Below are 18,830 nucleotides of genomic sequence, written 5' to 3' on the forward strand. Positions count from 1 at the left end.
AGTCCGTCCCCTTCCAGGTGGTGAGCGACATGTCAGAGGTCACCCTCGTCGCCACCCTCAATCAGGCGGACAGGCCAGTAGCATTTTTCTCCCGTACCCTCAACGCCTTTGAAATTCGACACTCCTCAGTCGGAAAAGAAACCCAAGCCATCGTGGAAGCTTTACGGCACTGGAGGCACTACCTCGCTGGGAGAAGGTTTACCCTCGTCACCGACCAACGGTCGGTAGCCTTCATGTTCGATAATACACAGTGGGGCAAGATCAAAAACAATACGATCTTGAGATGGAGGATCGAACTCTCCACCTACAATTATGACATAGTGTCGTCCTGGGAAGCTCAACGAGCCCCCAGATGCCCTGTCCCGCGGCACATGCGCCAACGCGCGAGATGACCAACTCCGGGCCATCCACGATGACCTCTGCCACCCTGGGTTATCCAGCTTCTCCACTACATCAAGGCCAGCAACCTGCCCTACTCCACTGAGGAGGTCAGGGCCATGACCAGGGACTGCCAAATCTGCACGGAGTGTAAGCCGCACTTCTATCGACCAGATAAGGCCCACCTGGTGAAGGCATCCCGGCCCTTTGAACACCTCAGTATCGACTTCAAAGGGCCCCTCCCCTCTACCAACCGCAACACGTATTTCCTCAATATCGTTGACGAGTTCTCCCGCTTCCCCTTTGCAATCCCCTGCCCTGACATGACCACAGCCACCATCATTAAGGTCCTACATAGTATCTTTACCTTGTTTGGTTTCCCCACTTACGTCCACAGTGACCGGGGCTTCTCGTTTATGAGCGACGAACTGCATCAGTACCTGCTCGGTAAGGGCATCGCCTCGAGCAGGACTACCAGTTACAACCTCCAGGGAAACGGACAGATGGAGAGGGAGAACGTGACGGTATGGAAGACCGCCCTCCTGGCCCTACGGTCTCGGAATCTCCCAGTTTCCCACTGGCAGGAGGTCCTCCCCGATGCGCTCCACACCATTTGTTCCCTCCTTTGCACAGCCACGAACAAGACCCCTCATGACCGCCTATTTGATTCCCCTAGGAAATTAGCATGGCTGGTGGGAATCTGTGGTTACTCCAGATGGGAGCCATGGTGGACACCTTGGTTAAGCCAAAGTGTTGTCTCATCTGGTTATAGGTTGTGAGCAGTTTTCGGCCCTGTATCTAAGGAGAGCAATGTGTTGGCCTTGGAGAGGGTCCAGAGGAGGTTCACAAGAATGATCACCAGAATGAAGGGCTTCTCATATGAGGAGCAGTTGAAGACTCTGGGTCTATACTCGATGGAGTTTAGAAGGATGAGGGGGATCTCATTAAAACTTCCAGAAAACTGAGAAACCCAGAGTAGATGTGGAGATGATTCCACTAGTAGGAGAAGCTACAACCCAAGGGCACAAACTCAGACTGAAGCGATGATCTTATTAAAATTGAGATGAGGAGGAATTTCCTCAGCCAGAGGGTGGTGAATTTGTGGAATTCTTTGCCGCAGAAGGCTGTGGAGGCCGAATCATTGAGTTTCTTTAAGACAGAGATGGATAGATTCTTCATTAATAATTAAGGTGTCAGGGGTTACAGGGAGAAGGCAGGAGAATGGGGATGAGAAATATATCAGCCATGATTGAATGGTGGAGCAGACTCGATGGGCTAAATGGCCATATTCTGCTCCTATATCTTATGGTCTCATGGTATATTCTCTGCTTCCCTCAGTGCATTCGTAGGTTGGAGGATAAGCAGTTTGAAATTTCTCCAGCATTATCAAGTTGTGCAATCCCTCACAGTTACACACGCCAGGATTCCTCAATCCTGCTGCCAAGTTCTGACGCCAGTGTGAAAAGTGGCATGAGCCACTCTGGCGCCAACGGGCCTCACCTGGCAGCTATCCACCCCTTCCCAGGGGGCTAGCACAGTGACGGAATGGTCTCCGCAGCTCCGGCGCCCAAAAGCCGGTGCACCACGGCCAGCGCGAGTTCGCGCATGTGTGTGGGTTCCCGTCTCCGCGCCGGCCCACCGGGCAACAAGGCGTATCCCTACAGGGGCGCGGCGTGGAGGAACATAGGCCCCCACGGAACCAGCCCACCCGCCAATCGGTAGGCCCCAATTGCGGGCCAGGCCACTGTGGAGGGACCCCCCGGAGTCAGATGCCCATCCCCCACCAGGATGGCCCCCGCAGACAGAAATCCGAGGTCCCGCTAGGTGAGACCATACGTAACCTACGCAGGCGGTACTCGACCAAACTTGGCGGGCGCTGAGGCCCGGAGAATTGCCGGGAGGGGGGCGCTTTCAATGTCCCCCAACCGGCACGACGGCGATCCTGTGGGTGCCTGAAAATTGGCGCCAGAGAATCGGCGGGGCAGCATGGCGCCATTCACGCGTCCCCCCGGGGATTCTCCGACCCGCGCGGGGTCGGAGCATCCCAGCCAAACTGTTTTTAACGAGTGGACCCACTGGTCGAACGCAATTTTATTCCGTTGTTGGAACTCTGTAGGTCTGTATGGGTTTCTTACGAGTGTTTAAGAATTGTTAAGGGGCTGCTTTAGCACAGGGCTAAATCACTGGCTTTGAAAGCAAACCAAGGCAGGCCAGCAGTACAGTTCAATTCCCATACCAGCCTCCCCGAACAGGTGCCAGAACGTGGCGACTAGGGGCTTTTCACAGTAACTTCTTTTGAAGCCTACTTGTGACAATAAGTGATTTTCATTTTTCATTTCATTTGATATGCCTCCTGGACTAACTCAGAGGCCCTAAAGGTGGCAGCCTTGGGCTGTTCAAAATTGGTGGACATGTCAGGAATCAGCATGGAATTGTTTGGTCAGTTTTTGGCTGACTTTTAACAGGTCTATCCTGGATCTGAGCTCCCAATGTCTGTTACAGACAGGAGAGAGACAAATCAAACTGTTTTATCTTCTCCCCGTTGTCCATTAGCAGAGGGGTTTTTGAATTATTCTTAAAATCGGCTGCAGAATATTTCCCAAAACCCTCAGTTTGTGTGACCTAATTTTATAAGCAGCACTCCGCAAACTCTCTTTTTATAATTAACTCAGAAGGTTCAGTTTATTTGCATTCAAACCCATGGATGGGGGGGTGTGGTGTGGGGTGTGGTGGAGGAGGCGTTTCAAACTCACAGACACCTGCATGTACAGTATCAATCTTGATTAATAAGGGGATCGGGGGTTATGGGGAGATGGCAGGAGAACGGGGATGAGAAAATATCAGCCATGATTGAATGCCGGAGCAGACTCGATGGGCCGAGTGGCCTAATTCTGCTCCAAAGTCTTATGTTCTTATAGAAAAGAGCAAGATTTACAACTATGGGCAACAACAAGTTAATAGTAGTTCAAGTGATTGCCAAGGAGAGGATAGTTTTTGCATACTCGGTTGAAAGCTTCCAGAATAGTTGGCTAATCCTGTGAATCATGTGACTTGCAGAGCCATCTTGTGGTTCAGCAAAGGTCCATGTTTAAAATTGCAAAAAGGAATAAAATTTTGATACAGTTTTTATTTCTATTCATGCCTTATTGACATGATATCAGCAGATATGTGCCTTTCCTCCAGGTTTCCAGTGGGTAGGTTTGAACTTTCCCTCATTGCAGTGAGGGATCAGCTACCTGCTAACAGTTTTCCACTCCATTGCAATATTTGCAATGCAAATTCTGGTGGGGTATATAACAGGCCGCACTGAAAGTTAAAATCTACCTCGAGAAGTTATACTTCGATAGAGGAAAAAATAGAAAGGCAGACAATGTATTCTGGGTTCTCCTCACCCAAAGTTTAAAATTCACTGATCACTAATAGACTGTAGGATTTTACAAGCATAGTTCCTCAGAAGCTCACAGAGGGAATGAACAGTGGGTGTAAAGAGATGGCCAGGCAAGCAGTTAAACTTGGCACCATACCCCAGAGCCAAATCTACCAAGCTTTCCAACTCTCCAGGATCATCCAGAGCCTCCAGGAATTGAGGATTAATCTCTAAGACACTCTGCGAGCAACCAGGGGAAATGATGGTTGCAATTTTCAAAATAATATCTTCTTTATCATTTTATGTGAGCGCTGTAGTTTACTCGTTACAAACATATTGGTAGATTGGAGAATTGCTGTTGAGAAACAGTCAAGAATCATTTCAGTGGGATGAAGTAGACTGTTCATTGTCCTCCTTTTCAACCTGCCAGTTTCCTGGTCAACTCCAATTCCAGTCTGAAGACCAATCAGCAGGAGCACCATCCCATTCTGGAATCTGTGCAGTGCGAGCAGCAGACCGGTCTTCAGGGCAGGCTGGGCCCTCGAGTCCTTTGTAGGTGGTTCAGCTACAAAGTGAATATTCCCGGCTTCACATATAGACTTTCCGCCTCCAACGCCACGTCCAGATATTTACCAGCTGTGGCTGGAAACTGCCGGATGGGCATAGACGGGACCTGCACCCCCTCAGACCAGTCATAACCTCAGGTTGAACAAACTCTTCAATGGGAGGGCCTATTCGCTCTGTACTCCTCGTTCACATGGAAGAGAGCGCCCTGTGATGATGGGAGTGTGAGGTAACCAATGCTGGATGTGAGGGGGCAGGATTATTAGAAGTGGGATGTCATCTAATATGTAGGGCTGGTTTAGCTCAGTGGGCTAGACAGCTGGTTTGTGATGCAGATCATGGCCAGCAGCGCGGGTTCAATTACCGAACAGGCGCCGGAATGTGGCAACTAGGGGCTTTCACAGTAACTTCATACTTGTGGCAATAAAAGGTTATTATTATTATTACATACAAAGTTGGAAATCTGAAAGACTACAGAAGAGAAAACAACATGAAGAGGAATTGTTTTGCCTTGTGCTGACATAAATAAAAAGAAAAGTACTGAATACAATATCATAGAATCATACAGTACAGGAGAGGCCCTTCGACCCATCAAGCTTACACTGACATAAAACAATTCTAAATCTACACTAGTCCGAGTTAACAACACTTAGCCCATAGCCTTGAATGTTATGGCATTTCAAGTGCTCATTCAAGAACTGTTTAAAGATTGTGAGGTTTCCTGCCTCAACTACCCTCCTAAGCAGTGCATTCCAGATTTCCACCACCCACTGGGTGTAAAATGTTTTCCTAAAATCCCCTCTAAACCTTTCACCTTAAAATTATGTCCCTTGTTATTAACCCTTTAACTAAGGGGAACAGCTACTTTCTATCCACTCAATCCATGCCTTTCGTAATCTTATACACCTCAATCAGTTCCTCTCTCAGCCTTCCCTGGTCCAACAAAAACAACCAGAGCTTATCCAGCCTCTCTTCATAGCTAAAATATGCCCCACACTAGGCAACACCCTAGTGTATCTCCTCTGCACCCTCTCCAGTGCAGTCACATCCTTTCTATAGTGTAGTGACTAGAAAAGCACACAATACTCCAACTGTGGCCTAATCAAAGTGCTGTACAGCTCCAACATAACCTCCCTGCTCTTATAGTCTATGCCGCCAATGGTTAGTACTGCTGCCTCACGGCGCTGAGGACCCGGGTTCGATCTTGGACCCGGGTCACTGTCCGTGTGGAGTTTGCATATTCTCCCCGTGCCTGCATTGGTCTCACCCCACAACCCAAAGATGTGCAAGGTAGGTGGATTGGCCATTCTAACTTGCCCCTTAATTGGCAAAACAATTGGGTACTAATTTACTATGCCATGACCAATAAAGGCAAGTGTCACGTATGCCTTCTTAACTACCCTATTCTCCTGTCCAGCTGCCTTCAAGAATCAGTGGGAAAGCACCTCAAGATCTCTCTGTTCCTGGGAGCTTCCTAGTGTCCTGCCATTCATTAAGTACTCCCCTGTCATGTTACTCTATCCATAGTGAATCACCTCACATTTTTCAGGGTTAAATTCCATCTGCAACTGACCTGCCCTTCGGACCAATCCATACATATCCTTCTTGACCTAAGACCTTCTGCTTCATAGTCAACCACTCGGCCAATCTTCATGTCATCTGAAAATTTAATTATCTTCAACCTCACACTCAACACTGATCCCTGTGGTATGCCACTGCTCACCAGCCTTCAGTCACACAAACAGCCTTCTACCAGCGTTTTCTGTCTCCTATCATTCAGCCAATTCTGGATCCAACTTGCCACATTACCCTGGATCCCATGTGCTTTTATCAGACTCTCATGTGGGACCTTGTCAAAGGCTTCACTGAAATCCATATAACTACACTACCCAAATCTACTCCCCTGATCACCTCCTCATAAAATTCAATCAAATTTGTTAGGCATGATCTCCCTCTGACAAAGCCATGCTGACTGTTCCTGATAAAACCTGGCCTCTCCAAGTGGAGATTGATTCCGTTCTTCAGAATTCTCTGCAATAGTTTCCCTGCCACTGATGTGAGACTCACTGGTCTGTAATTCCCTGTTTTATCTCTACCACCCTTCTTGAAAAGGTAAACCACATTAGCTATCCCCCAGTCCCTGGGGACAGAGAGGAATTAAAAATTTGGGTCAGAGCCCCTGCGATTTCCTCCATCATCTACCACAACAGCCTTGGGTACAAACTTATCTGGACCTGGGGATTGTCCACTTATAAACCTGCCAAAACCTCCAGTAGGTCCTCACTCCCTATGTAAAATGCTCAAGAACCTCACAGTCCCTTTGCCTGAATGCTGCACCTACAGCATCCTTCTCTAAAGAGAAGACATATGTGAAGTACTCATTTAACTACTACAAATCACATCCGGCGCGACGCACAGATTACCCTCTTGGTCCCTAATGGGTCCTACTCTTTCCCTGGCTATCCTTTTCCCCTTGATATACTTGTGGAATATCTTGGGATTTTCCCTAATCTTACCTGGAAGTGCTGTAGATTTTTTTCCCTTTGTACCTGTTAAAAGCCTCACTTTTCCTTCATATCCGATTCTGAATATTCGTGGACATCCATGGTTCTCTGGACTTGTTGCTCCAAAGGGAACATGTTGACCTGCACTCTTTCCAATTCCATTTTGAATGTCCTCACACTGTTCCGCTGTAGATTTATCCAGAAGTAGTTGTTCCAAGCCTACTTTGGCCAGATCCTGCCTTATTTTAATAAAATCCACTTTCCCCCAATCCAAAACCCTTTTTTTATAGACCGTCTTTTTCCTTTACCATGCCAAATTTAATATGTACAGTGTTATGGTCGTGTCACTAAAATGTTCCCCACTGCCACCTTGAACACCTGTCTGGCTTCGTTCCCCAGAACTAGGTCCAACACGCACCAACTCTTGTTGGACCTTCAACCTGCTGATATAAAATGCTCTCTTGAAAACATTTCAAGAAATCTGCTCCCTATAAACCCTTTACAACGTGACTATTCCAATTAATGTTGGCAACGTTGAAATCCTCCAATAAAATTACTCTTTTATTGTTTTTACACACCCCAGTGAATTGTCTACATGTTTGCTCCTCTATTGCCCACTGACTATTTAGTGGTCTATAATACATCTCAGCACTGTGACTGCCCCCTTTTTATTACTAAGCTCTACCCATAAAACCTCATCAGAAGACCCTTCCAAGATATTGCCCCTACCTACTGCAGTAACATACTCATTGATTAAGAATGCAACACCACCTCCTCTTTTACACCCTCCCCTGTCCTGCCTGAAGATCCTATACACTGCAATGTAGAGCTGCCAGTCTTGCCCCTCCCTCGCCACGTCTCTGTGATGGCAACAATATCACAACTCCATATGTCAATACATGCCCTCAAGTCATGTCTTACCTATCATATCCTTAGCATTAAAGTGGAGGCCATCCAGCCTCGCCTTATAGAACATAGAACAGTACAGCACAGAACAGGCCCTTCGGCCCTCGATGTTGTGCCGAGCAATGATCACCCTACTCAAATCCACGTATCCACCCTATACCCATAACCCAACAACTCCCCCCCTTAACCTTACCATTAGGACACTACGGGCAATTTAGCATGGCCAATCCACCTAACCCGCACATCTTTGGACTGTGGGAGGAAACCGGAGCACCCGGAGGAAACCCACGCACACACGGGGAGGACGTGCAGACTCCACACAGACAGTGACCCAGCCGGGAATCGAACCTGGGACCCTGGTGCTGTGAAGCATTTATGCTAACCACCATGCTACCGTGCTGCCCCCTACCCCCTACTGCCTTACTCCCTTGAAACTCAACATGCTGTATCCCTATTGCATTAATACTCTATGTCCTCTCCCAGCAGCACTAGCAAACCCACCTGCAAGGATGTCGGTGCCATTCTGGTTCAAGTGCAGACTGACCTGCTTGTACAAGTCCCACCTTCCCCAAAAATGATCCCAGTGGTCCAGGAATCTAAACCCCTCCCTCCTGCACCAACTCTTGAGCCATGCATTCATCTGCCCTATTCCCCTATTTCTGTACCCGCTAGCACATGGCACTGGGGATAGTCCAGAAATTACACCCTTTGAGGTCTGATCTTTAGTTTACTGCCTAGCTTCCTAAATTCTTGATGCAAGGCCTCATCCCTTATTCTCCCTATATCATTGGTACCAATGTGTACCATGACCTCAGTCTTATCACCCTCCCCATTTAGGATAGCACTGCTGCTTCACAGCTCCAGGAACCCGGGTTCAATTCCAGCCTTGGGTGACTGTGTGGAGTTTGCACATTCTCCCCGTGTTTGTGTGGGTTTCCTTCAGGTGCTTCGGTTTCTGTGGCCAGAGAAATGCCAGTATGTTTCCCTAGCTAATTAATCCCCTAGATAATTAATACCCTCTCACTTTAGCTTCTGCTTTCTTCAACCTCCCCTCTTATACAGTCCAGCCACCTGTGGTGTCAGAAGCTTGGCTCTGTCTGTGCTCTCTTGAGGAACCAGCTTCCAAATTGGAAACCCGATTTGTGAGTGGGACCCCTCTGGGACCCCAGAGGAACCCGGCACTACCTGTCTGTTTCTTTTAATTACCCGGTGGTCACCAATTCCCTTTTTTCCTCAAGTCCATTGAGCTGTGGTGTGACCACCTCTCTACATGTATTCCCCATGTAACTCTCAGCCTTGCGGATGTGCCACAGTGTCTTTAGCACTGGTACTGGAGCTATGAAACAAAAGGCAAAAGACTAAAAATTGGATCACCAATTCTTGGGGTGTGAGGTGATCAGAATTCATGACCTGCTCACACCCATTCAGATTGAGGTGGGCAACAGGCAAACTTTGTGTACCCATCTCGTCTGAATGATTGTGACATTAGCCCAAACAGCCCAACTGTTGTTGTCTGTTCCTGAACTCTTTGTATGACAAGTGAGCCCAGAGGCGTTGTTTTCAGATCACATGGTGCAGTTACCCTGCTATTCTTAAAGGCAGGCTGTATTGTAAAGTGAAGGCACACAAAAATGTTGCTGCAATGCAGATTATAGCATAGGGATCAGCAGGATGGATGGAAGGATCAGTTGTGATGGATGCAGTACTCGAGGCATTACTGGTGAAGGTAGACAGGAGGAGAGATACCATGGGTGGATTCTCCTTTCTGCCAGCCCCTTTTTCCGGCACGGCGCACCCCCACCATCAGCGGTATTCTCCGTTCCCACAGCCGGCCAATGGGGTCTCCCATGCCTTCGGGAAACCCATGGGCGTGAGTGTACTGCTGACGAAGCGGAGGATCCCCCGATAGAGAAATCCCACAGCATGGGTTTGTGAGGAGACCAGGGGACCATCATGACCATCCTCGAAAAGGAATGAGGGCAATTGGCCAGGAAGGTCAACTGAAGCTGAAGACTTTGCAGCATTATCACGAGAGGTCCAGTGGCGACTAGGGGCTGTTCACAGTAACTTCATTACAGTGTGAATGTAGCCTACTTGTGAGAATAAAGATTATTTATTTATTTATATGCAATGTTCCTGCTAAGCTGTGCTTGCTTTTGGATAACTAATATGCACAGCCATGCAAAAAAGATGTAAACAGACTGTACACTAAAAAATGGACTGCAAATAAATTAAAAGAGAACGTTAATTATTTGTATAGTCAATGCCAGGTAATGCATCTTCACGTGACATCTGCCACCCAAGATACCATTAACCTCTCTTACTGTTCACTGCACTTCACCCCATCATTCACATAGCATCAGTCTCTGGCACTCAGGGCTCATAACTAACATCCAGTTACTTCACCTCCAGCTTATGCATCTTCTAATTATTCCAGCCTCAACCCCACCTCTCACTGCCTGCACACACCTCCAGATATTCAAGTATATATCCAAACACAGAACTGCACAGACATCAGCATTGTGCCCTCTTTCTTGCAAGACAAGGTGCTACACAATAGAAAGGAGCAGATTGGAACTGGCGGGGACACAAGAACGGCTGTCATATGGAGGAGATGACTCTCAGCATCATGGTTCTGACTGCAGTGGGGCCCATAGCATCTGACAATGTTGAGAATGACAGCATCTTCCTGTCTTATTCCTCTTCCCACATCCCAGCACACACTCATCCTGCTCTTTGGCATGAGGTGCAAACTGCTGCTGATGTAACTGTGGACCTCTTGCTTCCCATCCAACCCCCTTCTCTCACATCAACCTTTCCCTTCTGATTTCCTGCTTTCAGACACCCAAGAACTGCTGCTTTCTCTGCATCAGGAGTCCCGGCGGAAAGAAAGAGAGTAACAGCACAGCATTGGTGGAGGCCCTGTCACTTGGTTTGAGTATTGCAGCCGCCAGCTTAGATACTCTATACTGCATGTACCTTGAAGGCAAGTATAGTTTTGGGATCAGGGTGTGATAGGAAGCTGGGCACAAATGGACTGCAGCCAGGCCAGGCTTAAGGATGGAGAATGAAGTCAAGGCCGAGTTCTGCTGCAGAGGAGTTGGATAGAACCACAATAGGGCTGCATGCTGGAGAGGACTGATGCGTATATACACCAAGGTGGTGGGTACATTGACTGACCGGCCATATAGCCTCCGCCACTGCTCAGGGGCATGGAGGAGTCCAGCTCCAACTTGGCAGGGGACATGATGCAGATCTTGCCCTTTCCACAGCCTCTGCTTCATGCTGCAGACCCAGAGGCAGTGCAGTTGTGTCCTCTGTTACTGTTGTGGCCTTGTTCTGTACAGGTTACCTGTTTCTCTGCCACATCCCCTCCTCAACACAGACACACCACACTGTGAGGATGCAGTAACTCTGGTATATCCAGAAACTCACCACAATCGCCATAAAGAAGTACCAGAGCACATCCTGACATTATGCAATGGAAAATGTTCCAAACATTTCAATTAGCTGCAATCAGGGTGGATAGCCTATCAAAAAACTTTTGCTGTCGGGCCCACCTTGCTGTTACCCTTGCTTTTTGTTGAGTAAATGCTGATGATGTGGGGTCCCGGCATCACATCAGCCATTTGGTCTGTGCGACGTCAGGGTAGTGCCAAATCAGATCCATCCAGCGCATGCAGGTAATGTGACATGTGCCCTTCAACAGGAAGAATATCATTCAGGCAGTGCAGGATGTGGCCGGTGTCTCAAGGGACATCTACAGCACCTGGCCTTTGTGCAGCACTCCACAAGGGAATTGCTATCCTGTGTTGAAATACATAAATCTGTGAACATTAGTCTGCGAGTACGAGGGGCAAGTTGGCCATGGTACGTGACGAAACTGCATAAAAAGGTATCACAGAAGATAGGTAACATTTCGCATTTGAGGAATTAATACATGATTTACAACAAATATACATTCCTTTAAGAAAAATAATCCCAACTAGAAAAGTGATGCAACCATGGTTAACAAGAGAAGTTAAACATTGCAATAGATGAAAGGAAGAGGTGTATAAAGTAGCCAAAATAACTAGTACACCTGAGGATTGGGAACAGTTCAGAATTCAGCAAAGGAGGATCAAGAAATGGATTCAAAAAAAGAGAAAATTGAATATGTTGGAAAAACTGGAGAGAAACATATAAACTGACTGCAAAAAACGTCTGTAGGTATGCAAAAAGGAATAGATTAGCAAAGGCAAATATGAGTCCAGCATAGAATTTACAGTGCAGAAGGAGGCCATTCGGCCGATCGAGTCTGCACCGGCCCTTACAAAGAGCACCCCACTAAAGCCCACAGGCGGGATTCTCCACTACTCGGTGGGGCGGGGTGTCCTGGCGGCGAGGAGTGACGTGAACCACTCCGCCGTCGGGCTGCCCCAAAGGTGCGGAATCCTCCGCACCTTCAGGGGCTAGGCCGGCCCTGGAGTGGTTTGCGCCACGACGACCGGCGGGAAAGGGGCTTGGCGCCGTGCCAACTGGTGCCGAAGGGCCTCCACCAGCCGGCGCAAGTTGGCGCGTGCGCAGGAGCGCCAGCATGTGCTGGCGTCATTCCAGTGCATGCGCAGGGGGGGGGTTCATCTGTGCGTCGGCCATGGCGGAGGACCACAGCAGCCGATGCGGAGCCGGAGAATCGCCAGGGTGCCGCTGCCAGTGGCCGCTGACCGGCGCGGCAGGGGGTCGGAGAATCCCGCCCCACGTATCTACCCTATCCCCATAACCCAGCAACCCCCACTTAGCATTTTATGGACACTAAGGGCAATTTAGCATGGCCAATTCACCTAACCCGCATATCTTTGGACTGTGGGAGGAAACCTGATCACCCGGAGGAAACCCACGCAGACACTGGGAGAACGTGCAGAATCCGCACAGGCAGTGACCCAGCCGGGAATCGAACCCGGGACCTTCGAGCTGTGAAACAACTGTGCTAGCCACTATGCTACCGTGCTGCCCTCAGTGTATGGGCAGAGACAGGGGAATTTATAATAGGTTGAGCTGCTCGCAGAAAAATACTTTTCACTCGGTATATGTGACAATAAACAAATCCAAATCCAAATCCAAAAGGTAATAAGGAAGTGGCAGAAAAGCTAAACAAATGAAAATGAAATGAAATGAAAATTGCTTATTGTCACGAGTAGGCTTCAATGAAGTTACTGTGAAAAGCCCCTAGTCGCCACATTCCAGTGCCTGTTCGGGGAGGCTGGTACGGGAATTGAACTGTCCTGCTGGCCTGCCTTGGTCTGCTTTGAAAGCCAGCGATTTAGCCCAGTGTGCTAATCCAGCCCCAGCAAATAGTTTGGTGTTTATCTTCACAGAGGAATAGACAGAAATTGTCTCCAAAATACTAGAGAATGAACATAAGAACATAAGAACTAGGAGCAGGAGTAGGCCATCTGGCCCCTCGAGCCTGCTCCGCCATTCAATTAGATCATGGCTGATCTTTTGTGGACTCAGCTCCACTTTCCGGCCCGAACACCATAACCCTTAATCCCTTTATTCTTCAAAAAACTATCTATCTTTACCTTAAAAACGTGTAATGAAGGAGCCTCAACTGCTTCACTGGGCAAGGAATTCCATAAATTCACAACCCTTTGGGTGAAGAAGTTCCTCCTAAACTCAGTCCTAAATCTACTTCCCCTTATTTTGAGGCTATGCCCCCTAGTTCTGCTGTCACCCGCCAGTGGAAACAACCTGCCCGCATCTATCCTATCTATTCCCTTCATAATTTTAAATGTTTCTATAAGATCCCCCCTCATCCTTCTAAATTCCAATGAGTACAGTCCCAGTCTACTCAACCTCTCCTCATAATCCAACCCCTTCAGCTCTGGGATTAACCTAGTGAATCTCCTCTGCACACCCTCCAGCGCCAGTACGTCCTTTCTCAAGTAAGGAGACCAAAACTGAACACAATACTCCAGGTGTGGCCGCACTAACACCTTATACAATTGCAACATAACCTCCCTAGTCTTAAACTCCATCCCTCTAGCAATGAAGGACAACATTCCATTTGCCTTCTTAATCACCTGTTGCACTTGTAAACCAACCTTCTGTGACTCATGCACTAGCACACCCAAGTCTCTCTGAACAGCGGTATGCTTTAATATTTTATCGTTTAAATAATAATCCCGTTTGCTGTTATTCCTACCAAAATGGATAACCTCACATTTGTCAACATTGTATTCCATCTGCCAGACCCGAGCCCATTCACTTAACCTATCCAAATCCCTCTGCAGACTTCCAGTATCCTCTGCACTTTTCGCTTTACCACTCATCTTAGTGTCATCTGCAAACTTGGACACATTGCCCTTGGTCCCCAACTCCAAATCATCAATGTAAATTGTGAACAATTGTGGGCCCAACATGGATCCCTGAGGGACACCACTAGCAACTGATTGCCAACCAGAGAAACACCCATTTATCCCAACTCTTTGCTTTCTATTAATTAACCAATCCTCTATCCATGCTACTACTTTACCCTTAATGCCATGCATCTTTATCTTATGCAGCAACCTTTTGTGTGGCACCTTGTCAAAGGCTTTCTGGAAATCCAGATATACCACATCCATCGGCTCCCCGTTATCTACTGCACTGGTAATGTCCTCAAAAAATTCCACTAAATTAGTTAGGCATGACCTGCCTTTTACGAACCCATGCTGCGTCTGCCCAATGGGACAATTTCTATCCAGATGCCTCGCAATTTCTTCCTTGATGATAGATTCCAGCATCTTCCCTATTACCGAAGTTAAACTCACTGGCCTATAATTTCCTGCTTTCTGCCTACCTCCTTTTTTAAACAGTGGCGTCACGTTTGCTAATTTCCAATCCACCGGGACCACCACAGAGTCTAGTGAATTTCGGTAAATTATCACTAATGCATCTGCAATTTCCCTAGCCATCTCTTTTAGCACTCTGGGATGCATTCCATCAGGGCCAGGAGACTTGTTTACCTTTAGCCCCATTAGCTTGCCCATCACTCCCTCCTTAGTGATAACAATCCTCTCAAGGTCCTCACCTGTCATAGCCTCATTTCTATCAGTCGCTGGCATGTTATTTGTGTCTTCCACTGTGAAGACCGACCCAAAAAACCTGTTCAGTTCCTCAGCCATTTCCTCATTTCCCATTATTAAAACTCTCTTCTCATCCTCTAAAGGACCAATATTTACCTTAGCCACTCTTTTTTGTCTTATATATTTGTAAAAACTTTTACTGTCTGTTTTTATATTCTGAGCAAGTTTACTCTCATACTCTATCTTACTCTTCTTTATAGCTTTTTTAGTAGCTTTCTGTTGCCCCCTAAAGATTTCCCAGTCCTCTAATCTCCCAGCAATCTTTGCCACTTTATATGCTTTTTCCTTCAATTTGATACTCTCCCTTATTTCCTTAGATATCCACGGTCGATTTTCCCTCTTTCTTCTGTCCTTCCTTTTTGTTGGTATAAACCTTTGCTGAGCACTGTGAAAAATCGCTTGGAAGGTTCTCCACTGTTCCTCAACTGTTCCACCATAAAGTCTTAGCTCCCAGTCTACCTTAGCTAGTTCTTCTCTCATCCCCTTGTAAGGGGATGAGAGAAGGAACGAGTGAGCATGGGAAACTAAAAGAAATTAGTATTAGCGAAAAAGTACCGAAGAGATTAATAGGATTGAAAGCCAATAAATTCACTGGGCCTGAATATCTGCATCCTGGAGTGTTGAAAGAAGTAGCTGGACAGATAGTGGATACATTGGTGGTTATCGTCTAAAATTCCATACATTCTGGAATGGTTCCTGCAGATTGGAAGGTGCCAAATGTCACCCCACTGTTTCAGAAAGGCGAGAGAGAGAAATCAGGGGAACTACAGACCTGTTAACCTGACATCAGTAGTAGGAAAAATTCTAGAATCTATTATAAAGGATGTGATAACTGGAGACCTAAACAGTAATGACATGATTGGGCAGAGGCAACATGGATTTGTGAAAGGGAAATAATGTTTGACCAACCTGTTAGAGCTTTTTGAGGACGTAACAAGCAGAACAGATAAGGGATAACCAGTGGATGTAATTTAGTAGGATTTTCAGAAAACTTTCGATAAGGCCCCACACAAGCGGTTAGTAAACAATATTAGAGCAAACGCGACAAGGGATAATATACTGGCATGGATTGAGAATTGGTTAATGGACAGAAAACAGAGAATAGGAATAAACAGGTCATTCTCAGGCTGGCAGGCTGTAACCAGTGAGGTACAGCAAGGATCAGTGATTGGGCCCCAGGTATTCACAATCGATATCAATGTTTTGGATGTGGGACATTTATGTAATATTTACAAGTTTGTTGATGACACAAAACTAGGCTTGAAATGGGAGTTGTGAGACAGATGTGAGGAGGCTTCATGGGAATTTAGAAAGGCTTCGTGAGTGGGCAAGAAAATGGCAGATGGAATGTAATGTGGAAAAATGTGAAGTTATCTACTTGGTAGGAAAAACAAAAATGTTAAGTTATTTCTTAAATAGTGAGAGATTGGGAAGTGCTGTTGTCTAAAGGGACCTAGGTGCCCTTGCTCATGACTCACAGAAAGTTCACATGCCGATGCAGCAAACAATTAGAAAGGTGAGCGGTATGTTGGTCTTTATTGCAAGTGGATTTGAATACAGGAATAAAGAAGTCTTGCTGCAATTGATGAGATGGTGCCTTGATAAGATTGCATCTGGATTATTGTATACAGTTTTGGTCCACTAACAGTAGAAAGGATATAAGGGAAAGCAGTGAAGGTTCACCAGACTGATTCCTGGCATGACGGGATTGTCCTATGAGGAGATATTGAGGAAAATGGGCATGTATTCTCTTAGTTTAGAAGAATCAGAGATGATCTCACTCAAATACACTGAAGTCTTACACTGAAGCTTGACAGGATAGATATAAGATAGATGCTTCCCCTGGCTCGGGGGTCTAGAACCAGGGGACATAGTCTCAGAATAAAAGGTAGGCTATGTCGGATTGAGATGAGGAGAAATTGCTTCACTGAGGATGGTGAATCTTCTGAATTATCTACCTCCAAGGTCATAGAATCATAGAATTTACAGTGCAGAAGGAGGCCATTCAGCCCATCGAGTCTGTACCGGCCCTTGGAAAGAGCACCCTACTCAAGCCCATGCCTCCGCCCTATCCCCGTAACCCAGTAACCTCCACTTAACCTTTTTGGACACAAAGGATAATTTAGCATGGCCAATCCACCTAACCTGTACGTCTTTGGACTGTGGGAGGAAACCGGAGCACATGGAGGAAACCCACGCAGACACGGGGAGGACGTGCAGACTCCGCACAGACAGTGACCCAAACCGAGAATCGAACCTGTGGAAGCTGAGCCATTGAGCATGTTTAAGACAGATGAACAGATTTTTAGATAGTAAAGGCATCAAAGGATAGGGGGATAGTGTGGAAAACGGTACTGAGGGAGAAGATCCGCCATGGTCTAGTTAAATGGTGGAGTAGGCTCAATGGGCCAAATGGCTGACTCCTACTCCTATTTCCTATGGTCCATAGAAAGATAGGTTAACATTTTGGGTGGAATATTTCATAATATTTTACTGTAATTCAATTCAGATCTTATTAATAATTAGTGCTCAATTTGCCTATTTAGTAGTATTAGCTAGAGAAGTTACATAAAATGAAGCAATAAATAACTGCTCAGTCAGTTGAGAGTTTTCTTTCCCAACCAGAAGGCCATTTGTTCAAGTCCCTGGGCTTCTGTCACTCAACATTGTGCACATTAGTAGTTTAAGCCTTGTCAGATATTAGCTTGGTGGGGTTGAACTGTTGGTGGTAGATGGAGCGTTACAATAGAAGCAAAGCCTTCAACCTTAGTGAAGGAAAGGAGAAGAGGAGGAAAACCGAATGCACCCTATTTAAGTGTTCTTCAAACTTTTTTTCCGGGGATCTATTTTTATCAAACGGCCAACCTTCGGGACCCAACCTGGCCGACCTTCATGACCCACGCCGGCCGACCTTCACGGCCCACGCCGGCCGACTTGCACGACCTACCATTTTCGCTTGTCTTGTTTGCTGCTAACAATGGAGGAAATGGTTTTGGGTCCCTTTGGCCCTCGTACACGCTCCTCCAATGGAACTTGTTGGATGAAGATGAAGCCTTCCGGTGTCAGAAAGTATGGAGTCTCCATCTGTCTGAATTTTTTCCTGTAAAATTTTATCAAATAAACCCCCACCCCTGAACTTGTAAAAAAATAAATAAAATGAGTAAAATAAATGAAAAAAATGAATAAACCCCCCCCCGAACTTGTAAAAAAAGATGAATAAAATAAATGAAAAAAATGAATAAAACCCCCCCGAACTTGTAAAAAAAAATAATGAATTAAAAAAATGAAAAAATTAAAATGAAATGAATAAAATAAATGAATCAATGAATAAAAACCACTACAGAATTTGTAAAACAAAAAGCTGCAACCGTTTCAAAAAAATAGCGGCCGCACTGCGCATGCGTGCCCGATTATCGGCGCGCATGCGCAATGTGGCCGAATTTCTTTTTGACAAGTTCGCAGCCGCTTGCAGCCGGCGCTATGAAAAGCCGGCTGCTGCGCGGGGATTTGCGCGATCGGGAGCGCCGCGGACAACGGCTCCACGATCCTCCCGACACCTGCCGTGGGTCGCTTTGAAGAACACTGCCCTACTTCTCATCATTTGAATCTTATCTCTTGTTAGCCGATCACATACAGCATCATCAACCATTGCTGGGAAAGCTGGGGCCCAAACTGTTTGACCTTTCCAGCTGGGGGAAATGTCTACCAGAGGGCTACAATGCTGTGCTGGGAATTATACTAATAAATTGGATGGATTATTTTGTCCATGTTGCTATCATTGTTCATTCCTTCACCTCTGACTTTAACATTGTTAATGTTTGGGACACGTCATTGAATGAAATATGGTCATTTAAAATTAAACAAAATGTCTGTAATGATTCATTTGCCTTTTATCTTTACTGTAGTTCTACTTATAGATAGCTACTGAAAAATTATTGGAAACAAAAGTTTTGTAAATTTAATAATGCATAAAATTAAACATAGCCTGTAAATAATACTCTGCAT

At 46.4% G+C, this 18,830-nt stretch overlaps 1 protein-coding gene across 15 annotated transcripts in view; it reads left to right on the forward strand.

Moving 5' to 3' along the window:
* Positions 1–18,830, forward strand: part of LOC119967604 (myelin transcription factor 1-like protein) — a 569,116-nt gene that overhangs the window by 221,950 nt on the left and 328,336 nt on the right. The window lies entirely within an intron of this gene.

This window comes from Scyliorhinus canicula, chromosome 6 (assembly GCF_902713615.1).
Source record: "Scyliorhinus canicula chromosome 6, sScyCan1.1, whole genome shotgun sequence".
In the NCBI taxonomy this organism is placed as follows: Eukaryota; Metazoa; Chordata; class Chondrichthyes; order Carcharhiniformes; family Scyliorhinidae; genus Scyliorhinus; species Scyliorhinus canicula.